The 10,381-nt window shown below is 36.1% G+C and overlaps 1 non-coding gene across 1 annotated transcript; it reads right to left on the reverse strand.

Moving 5' to 3' along the window:
* Positions 1 to 3,167: 3,167 nt before the first annotated feature.
* LOC112208715 (U6 spliceosomal RNA) lies at positions 3,168 to 3,274 on the reverse strand. Its single transcript, XR_002943293.1, has one exon. It is a non-coding gene; the product is annotated as a U6 spliceosomal RNA (small nuclear RNA).
* Positions 3,275 to 10,381: the final 7,107 nt, after the last annotated feature.

Here is a 10,381-nt window from a genome sequence, read left to right on the forward strand (position 1 = left end):
TATATTTAGAAAACTCCGTGATCTCAGCCCAAAGTCTCCTTAAGCTGATAAGCAACTTCAGCAAAGTCTCAGGATACAAAATCAATGTGGAAAAATCGCAAGCCTCCCTATACACCAATAACAGACAAACAGAGAGCCAAATCATGAGTGAAGTCCCATTCACAATTGCTTCAAAGAGAATAAAATACCTAGGAATCCAACTTACAAGGGATGTGAAGGACCTTTTCAAGGAGAACTACAAACCACTGCTCAACGAAATAAAAGAGGACACAAACAAATGGAAGAATATTCCATGCTCATGGATAGGAAGAATCAACATCATGAAAATGGCCATACTGCCCAAGGTAATTTATAGATTTAATGCCATCCCCATCAAGCTACCAATGACTTTCTTCACAGAATTGGAAAAAACTATTTTAAAGTTCATATGGAACCAAAAAAGAGCCCACATTGCCAAGACAATCCTAAGTAAAAGGAACAAAGCTGGAGGCATCACTCTACCTGACTTCAAACTGTACTACAAGGCTACAGTAAACAAAACAGCATGGTACTTGTACCAAAACAGAGATATAGACCAATGGAACAGAACAGAGCCCTCAGAAATAATACCACACATCTACAACCATCTGATCTTTGACAAACCTGACAAAAAGAAGAAATGGGGAAAGGATTCCCTATTTAATAAATGGTGCTGGGAAAACTGGCTAGCCATATGCAGAAAGCTGAAACTGGATCCCTTCCTTATACCTTATACAAAAATTAATTCAAGGTGGATTGAAGACTGAAATGTTAGACCTAAAACCATAAAAACCCTAGAAGAAAACCTAGGCAATACCAGTCAGGACATAGGCATGGGCAAGGACTTCATGTCTAAAACACCAAAAGCAATGGCAACAAAAGACAAAATTGACAAATGGGATCTAATCAAACTAAAGAGCTTCTGCACAGCAAAAGAAACTACCATCAGAGTGAACAGGCAACCTACAGAATGGGAGAAAATTTTTGCAATCTACTCATCTGACAAAGGGCTAATATCCAGAATCTACAAAGAACTCAAACAAATTTACAAGAAAAAAACAACCCCATCAAAAAGTGGGCGAAGGATATGAACAGACACTTTTCAAAAAAAGACATTTATGCAGCCAACAGACACATGAAAAAATGCTCATCATCACTGGCCATCAGAGAAATGCAAATCAAAACCACAATAAGATACCATCTCATACCAGTTAGAATGGCGATCATTAAAAAGTCAGGAAACAACAGGTGCTGGAGAGGATGTGGAGAAATAGGAATGCTTTTACACTGTTGGTGGGAGTGTAAACTAGTTCAACTATTGTGGAAGACAGTGTGGCAATTCCTCAAGGATCTAGAACTAGAAATCCCATTTGACCCAGCCATCCCATTACTGGGTATATACCCAAAGGATTATAAATCATGCTGCTATAAAGACACATGCATACGTATGTTTATTGTGGCACTATTCACAATAGTAAAGACTTGAAACCAACCCAAATGTCCATCAATGATAGACTGGATTAAGAAAATGTGGCACATATACACCATGGAATACTATGCAGCCATTAAAAAGGATGAGTTCATGTCCTTTGTAGGGACACGGATGAAGCTGGAAACCATCATTCTGAGCAAACTATCGCAAGGACAGAAAACCAAACACTGCATGTTCTCACTCATAGGTGGGAAATGAACAATAAGAACACTTGTACACAGGGCGGGGAACATCACACACTGGGGCCTGTCGTGGGATGGGGGGAGGGGGGAGGGATAGCATTAGGAGATATACCTAATGTAAATGATGAGTTAACGGGTACAGCACATCCACATGGCACATGGGTACATATGTAACAAACCTGCACATTGTGCACATGTACCCTAGAACTTAAAGTATAATAAAAAATAAATTAATTAAATTAAATTAAATTAATGGATTTATGTTTTATTATTTCATCTACCAAGTATTTATCAAGTGTCTACTGTGTGTTAGAAGCTATTTTAGACATCGTTCAATTTTTTTAAAGAACTGCCTGATGCTGAAATGAATAGGTTACCAGAGACTTACTTTTAAGATAATTTTTAAGAAAGTTACTTGTCTGTTCAAGAATATTAGCTGGAGAATGGCTTCAGGTGAGGAATGGACTAGTCTCTTCTCACTGTCCTTTAGTTCAGTGACTTCTCAAGACAGAAATCACAAGGCAAGACCATCAAATAAACCCAAAGCATCTCTGAGAAAAAAAAATTTTTTTTTTATTTTAAGTTCTGGGGTACATGTGCAAGATGTGCAGGTGTTTGTTATATACGTAAATGTATGCCATAGTGATTTGCTGCACCTATCAACTCATTACCTAGGCATTAAGCCCAGCATGCACTAGCTATTTTTCCTAATGCTCTTCCTCCCTCCGCCCTGCCTCCCACAGGCTCCAGTGTGTGTTGTTACCCTCCCTGTGTCTGTGTGTTCACACTGTTCAGCTCCCACATATAAGTAAGAAGATGCAGTGTTTGGTTCTCTGTTCCCATGTTAGTTTGCCAATGATAATGACTTCCAGCTCCAACGATGTCCCTGCAAAGGACATGATCTCGTTCCTTTTTTTTTTTTTAATTACACTTTAAATTCTAGGGTACATGTGCACAATGTGCAGGTTTGATACATAGGTATATATGTGCTATGTTGGTTTGCTGCACCCATCAACTCATCATTTACATTAGGTATTTCTCCTAATGCTCTCCCTCCCCCAGCCCCCTACCTCACAACAGGCCCTGGTGTCTGATGTTCCCCACCTTGTGTCCAAGTGATCTCATTGTTCAATTCCCACCTAGGAGTGAGAACATGCAGTGTTTGGTTTTCTGTCCTTGTGATACTTTGCTGAGAATGATGGTTTCCAGCTTCATCCATGTCCCTACAAAGGACATGAACTCATCCTTTTTGTGGCTGCATAGTATTCCATGGTGTATATGTGCCACATTTTCTTAATCCAGTCTATCATTGATGGACATTTGGGTTGGTTCCAAGTCTTTGCTATTGTGAATAGTGCCGCAATAAACAAACATGTGCATGTGTCTTTATAGTAGCATGATTTATAATCCTTTGGGTATATACCCAGTAATGGGATTGCCAGGTCAAATGGTAATTCTAGTTCTAGATCCTTGAGAAAAATATGGAACGCTTCATGAATTTGCATGTCATCCTTGCACAGGGGCCATGTTAATCTTCTATGTGTCATTCCAATTTTAGTATATGTGCTGCAGAAGCGAGCACAATCTCGTTCCTTTTCATGGCTGCACAGTATTCCATGGTGTATATGTACCACATTTTCTTTATGCAGTCTATCATTGATGGGCATTTGGATTAATTCCATGTCTTTGCTATTGTGAATAGTGCTGCAATGAACATACGTGTGCATGTATCTTTATAATAGAATGATTTATATTCTTTTGGGTATATACCCCGTAATGGGATTGCTGGGTCAAATGATATTTCTGGTTCTAGGTCTTTGAGGAATCACCACACTGTCTTCCACAATGGTTGACTTAATTTATATTCCCACCAACAGTGTAAAAGTTTTCCTATTTCTCCACAGCCTCACCAGATCTGTTGTTTCTTAACTTTTTAATAATCGCCATTCTGACTGGCGTGAGATGGAATCTCATTGTGATTTTGGTTTGCACTTATCTAATGATCAGTGATGTTGAGCTTCTTTATATGTTTGTTAGTCACATAAATGTCTTCTTTTGAGAAGTATCCGTTCATGTCCTTTGCCCACTTTTTAATGGGTTGTTTGGGTTTTTTCCTTATAAATTTGTTTAAGTTCCTTGTAGATTCTGGATATTAGAACTTTGTCAAAAAAAAAAAAAAAGAATTTTGTCAGATGGATAGGTTGCAAAAATTTTCTCCCATTCTGCAGGTTGTCTATTTGCTGTAATAATAATTTCTTCTGCTGTGCAGAAGCTCTTTAGTTTAATTAGATCCCATTTGTCAATTTTTACTTTTGTTGCAATTGCTTTTGATGTTTTTGTCATGAAATCTTTGCCCATGCCTATGTGCTGAATGATATTGCCTAGATTTTCTTCCAGGGTTTTTATAGTTTTGGGTTTTCAATTTAAGTCTTTAATCCATCTTGAGTTAATTTTTGTATCAGGCATAAGAGCGGAGTCCAGTTTCAATTTTCTGCATATAGCTGGCCAGTTCTCCCAGCACCATTTATTAAATAGGGAATCCTTTCCCCATTCCTTGTTTTTTGTCAGGTTTGTTGAAGATCATATGGCTGTAGATGAGCAGTCTTATTTCTGAGTACTCTATTCTGTTCCATTGGTCTATGTGTCTATTTTTGTACCAGTACCATGTTATTTTTTACTGTTGCCGTGTAGTACAGTTTGAAGTTGGGTAGCATGATGTCTCCAGCTTTGTTCTTTTTATTTAGAATTGTCTTTGCTATTCAGGCTCTTTTTTGGTTCTATATGAATTTTAAAATAGTTTTTTCTAATTCTGTGAAGAATGTCAGTGGTAGTTTAATGGGAATAGCATTGAATCTATAAATTACTTTGGGCAGTATGGCCATTTTCACAATATTGATTTTTCCTATCCATGAGCATTGAATGTTTTTCCATTAAAATTTTAATAAGCTATTGTCTCTCAAATTGTAGCCCTTCCATACTGCTGCAATTATACCTGTTCCTACTTCTCATGCTTCTCCCCAGAAGCCCACAAGTTTTGAAGGGGAAATAAAAGCCACAATCTCTCAAAAGTACTATAAACTAATGGCCAAATATCTCACCTGGCTGACTTTGGGACAATGTTCCACATTCAAACGGTTTCCATCTTCTTCTCACTGGTAAAGTCAATGGGAAAAAATATATAGTGAACTAACTGAGCTAGAAAAATAATTTTATTGTTCTATCAACAAATTCCTAATAAGTATGATTAGCATAAATACTTTCACATCAGTAGAATGAGGCTTCACTAACGAGATGAACACAATACACATCTGACATAATACCAATTGCTTTTAAATATATATACGTGTGTGTGTATATATGTATATAATAAAAGTTATTTTTAAAGGCAATATAATTAACTTGCATGATTCAACTGGAGTTTACTCCCATTTACTGGTTGTGTGATTTTCAGATAAATTATTTAACATTTTTGAGTCTCCTTTTGCTCAACTATAAAATTGGGACAATAGCTATTGGTAGTTTGTTAGAATTTAATGCCTAATACAGTAGATACTCAATTAATGTTAGGTGAATGTGACTCCAAAGTCAATAAAACTTCTGAAAGGGAGTATATGCATCTGTTTGAAAAGCGACCTTGAGAAGAATTTATTCCAACAATTTGTGTATTTTACAAATTGCAGAAGGATTTCTTAAAACATTGTCACCTAAAGCAGAAGAACAAATCTTTCTTTTAAATAAGTGTTTTCCTGCCTTAATATTTAATTCAATTAGATTAGGCTGAATGTTTTTGGAGAGACTTGAATATAATAATGCATAAAATTTGTCTACATTTGGCCACAAGCTTTTGCTGACACTTAATGAAATCTTTTTAATTACTCCAGCAGCCCTTGTGTTGGCTGCTGTGCTGGGGTCATTGGAAAACTCGACCCTGTGGTACTTGGGATACAAGAACATCTTCTGCTGATTGAAGCCTATACCCTGTGGAAATGTTTTAATGTGGTCCTTGAAGCATGTCCTAAGAAATACTGTCAACACATATTCTTCCTTGTCAGGGCTTTACTTGGTCAGGAATACTCAAGAGCTCTGTCTTTTTGCCTGTAGTTTACCACATTGTCTTCCACTTGTTTTCAAATCTAGTTTAGCTGTGTTCGATAAAGCAGAGTTAGATGAATTAGATGACATCATCAACCCTTCTCTCTCAGAGAAAATTTCCCATCAGATAAATCACTGAACCAGCCAGCATGTTCTGACACATAGAAGCCACATCCCTGCCACCTGATCATTCACTTGCAGCAAAACATTTTCTTAACACAGGAAACAAAGAGGCATGCCCAATGGGCCATATGAAAAGCTGGGGTTGATCACAAACCCCCAGTATGAAGAATTTCAAAAGAAGAAGGAATGGAAAAGAATAAAAGGATAACTTATTCATAATTCACAGTACCACAGGTGATTTTTTAAAAACAAGCAGGCCAGGCACAGTGGCTCACACCTGTTATCTCAGCACTAGGGGAGGCTGAGGTGGGAGGATTGCTTGAGCCCAGGAGTTTGAGACCAGTCTGGGCAACATGGTGAGATCCTGTCTCTAAAAAAAATTTTTTAAATGTTGACCAGGCATGTTGGTGTGCACATGTGGTCCCAGCTACTCAGGAGGCTGAGGTGGGAGAATCACTTGGGCCCAGGAGTTTGAGGCTACAGTGAGCTGTGATTGTGCCACTGCACTCCAGCCTGAGCAACTGGGTGAGACTCAGTCTCAAAAAATTAATTAATTAATTAATTAATTAAATAACAAACAGAAGACTGTTGGACTCTACTGTTTAATATAAACTAAAAGATAGGACATAATCCTGAAGACTCCATAGCTAATTAAAAAACAACTCCTAAAAAATAACATACGAGCAAATATAGATTACTTTGGGTTTGGCGATGACTTTTTCAGATAGAACACCAAAGGAATAAGCCATGAAAGAAAGGATTGATAAACTGGACTTCATTAAAATTAAAATGTTCTGCCCTGGGAAAAACACTGTCAAGAGAATGTAAAGACAAACCACAGACTGGAAGAAAATATTTGCAAAAGATCTATCTGATAAAGGACTGTTATCCAAAATATACAAAGAACTCTTAAAACTCAACAATAAGAAAACAACACAATTAAAAATGGGCCAAAGACCTTAATAGACACTTCATCAAAGGAGATCTATAGATGTCAAATAAGCATATGGAAAGGTACTCTACATCATATGTCATTAGGGAAATCCAAATAAAAGCAACGAGATACCACTATATACCTATTAGAATGGCCAAAATGTAGACACTGACAACAGCAAATGCTGTTGAGGATGTACAGGAATAGAAACTCTTATTTATTGCTGGTGGAAATACAAAATGGTACAGCTACATTGGAACACAGTTTGACAGTTTCTTGCAGAACTAAACATACTCTTACAATATTATCCAGCAATCGCCCTTCTTGGTATTTTTCCAAAGGAACTGTAAATACATAGCTACACAAAAACCTGCACGTGGGTGATTATAGCAGCTTTACTCCTAATTGCCAAAACTTAAAAGCAACCAACCAACCAAGCAACTTACGTATTTACCTTTCAGTAAGTAAATACGTAAGTAAATTGCAGTGCATCCAGATAATGGAGCATTATTTGGTGCTAAAAAGAAATGAGCTATCAAGCCATGAAAAAGAATGGAGAAAACTTAAATGGATATTATTCAGTGATAGAAGCCAACCTGAAAAGGGTACACATGTATGATTCCAACTATACAACATTTAGGAAAAATCAAAACTATAGAGACAGGAAAAAAATCAGTGGTTGTCAGGGATTAGGGAGGGAGGAAGGGATGGATTGACAGAGCACAGAGAATCTTTAGGGTAGTAACACTACTCTGTGTGATATTATAACTGGTGGGTACATGTCATTATACATTTGTCCAAACCTGTAAAATGTACAACACCAAGAGGGAATCCTAATGTAAACTATGGACTTTGAGTGATAATGATGTGTCAATGTAAGTTCATCAATTGTAACAAATGTACGACTTCGGTGAAGAATGTTCATAATGGGAGAGGCTATGCTTGCGTGGGGACAGAGAGTATGTGGGAAATCTCTGTACCTTTCTCTGAATTTTACTATAAACACAAAACTGCTCTAAAAAGTTTAAGTATATTAAACAATCCACATTGCTATATATAAACATGTTTATATACTGATTAACTGGGGTGAATAGATCTTGACAAACATAAGAAATTGCCATATCCGAAGACACTGGACGTCCCCCCAGGTGTGTTGTTATTGTTATTTACTTGTTTGTTTCATTTTTTATTTTTATGGGTACATAGTAGGTATATTATTTATGGGGTACATAAGATATTTTGATAAAGGCATATAGTGTATAATAACCACATCAAGGTAAATGGAATATTCATCACCTCAAGCATTTATCATTTCTTTGTGTTATAAACACTCCAATTATAATTTTAGATATTTTTAAACAATAAAATATTGTTGATTAAAACCATCCTATTGTGCTATCAAATATTAGATCCCATTCATTCTACCTACCTATATTTTTGTACCCATTAACCATCACCATTCCTCCCTCCCCACTGTGCTTTCCAATCCCTGGTAACATTCATTTCACTTTCTATGTCCATGAGTTCAATTGTTTTAATTTTTGGCTCCCACAAATGAGTGAGAACATGTGACGGTTGTCTTACTGCGCCTGGCTTATTTCATTTAACATAATGTCCTCCAGTTCTATCTATGTTGTTGCAAATGACAGAATTTCATTCCTTTTATATCTGAATAGTACTCCATTGTGTACCACATTTTGCTTATCCATTTGTCTGTTGATGGACACTTGGGTTGCTTCTAAACATTGGCTATTGTGAATAGTGCTGCAATAAACACAGGAGTGCAGATATCTCTTTGCTATACTGATTTTCTTTCTTTGGGGTTTATGCCTAGCAGTGAGATTGCTGGATCATATGGTAGTTCTATTTTTAGTTTTTGAGGAACCTCCATACTATTCTCTATAGTGGCTGTACAAATGTGCATTCCCACCAACAGTGTATAAACATTCCCTTTCCTCCTCATCCTACCCAGCATTTGTTATTGCCCATCTTTTAAAGAAAAATCATTTTAACTTGGTTGAGATTATATCTCATTGTAGTTTTGATTCACATTTCTCTGATGATCAATGATATTGAGCACCTTTTCATATATCTGTTTGCCATATGTCTTCTTTTGAGAAATGTCTATTCCAATCTTTAGTCCATTTTGATTGGATTATTAGATTTTTTCCTATTGAGTTGTTTGAGCTCTTTATATAGTCTAGTTATTAATCCCTTGTCAGATAAATAGTTTGCAAATATTTTCTCCCATTCTGTGGGTTGTCTCTTCACTTTGTTGATTGTTTCCTTTGTTATGCAGAAAGTTTTTAACTTGATGTGATCCCATTTGTCCATTTTTGCTTTGGTTACCTGTGCTTATAGGCTATGGCTCAAGAAATCTTTGCCCAGACCAATATCCTGGGGATTTTCCCCCAATGTTTTCTATTAGTAGTTTTATAGTTTGAGATTTAAGTATTTCATCCATTTTGATTTAATTTTTATATATGGCAAGAGATGGGGTCTAGTTTTTTCTTAGCACCATTTATTGAAGAGACTATCATTTCCCCAATGTATGTTCTTGGCACCTTTATTGAAAATTAGTTCACTGTAGTAGTAAAGATTTATTTCTGAGTTCTTTATTTTGTTCCACTAGCCTATATGTCTGTTTTTATACAAGTATCATGCTGTTTTGATTACTACAGCTTTGTAGTATGATTTGAAGTCAGGTATTATGATTCCTCTGGTTTCATTCTTTTTGCTTAGGATAGCTTTGGCTATTCTGGGTCTTTTGTGGTTCCACATAAATTTCAGAATTTTTTTTTCTATTTCTGTGAAGAACATCATTGGTATTTTGATGGAGTTTACATTGAATCTGTAGATTGCTTTGGGCAGTATGGACATTTTAACAATACTGATTCTGCCAATACGTGAACATGGAATATCTTTCCATGCTTTTGTGTCCCTCTTCAATTTCTTGCATCAGTGTTTTACAGTTTTCATTGCAGAGATCTTTCTCTTCTTTGGATAAAGTTATTCCTAGGTATTTTGTTTATAGCTATACATGGGATTAATTTCTTAATTTCTTTTGCAGTGTTTGCTTTTGGCATATGAAAATGCTACTAATTTTTGTATGTTGATTTTGTATCTTGCAAATTTACTCAATTAATTTATCCATTCTAATAGTTTCCTTGTGGAGTCTTTAGGTTTTTCCAAGTGTAAGCTCATATTATCTGCAAACAAAGATAATTTGATTTCTTCCTTTCCAATTTGGATGCCCTTTATATCTTCTTTATATCTTTCTCCTGTCTGATTGCTCTAGCTAGAACCTCCGGTACCATGTTAAATAACAGTGGTAAAACTGGGCATCCTTGTGTTGTTCCAGATCTTAGAAGAAAGGCTTTCAGCTTTTCCCCTTTCAGTATGACACTAGCTATGGTTCTGTCATATATGGTTTTTATTATGTTAAAGTATGTTCCTTCTATCCTCAGTTTTTGAGGGTTTTTATTATGAAGGGATGTTGATTTTATCAAATGTTTTTTCAGCATTAATTGAAATGATCAT

The sequence above is a fragment of the Pan troglodytes genome, chromosome 2, assembly GCF_028858775.2.
Source record: "Pan troglodytes isolate AG18354 chromosome 2, NHGRI_mPanTro3-v2.0_pri, whole genome shotgun sequence".
NCBI lineage: Eukaryota > Metazoa > Chordata > Mammalia > Primates > Hominidae > Pan > Pan troglodytes.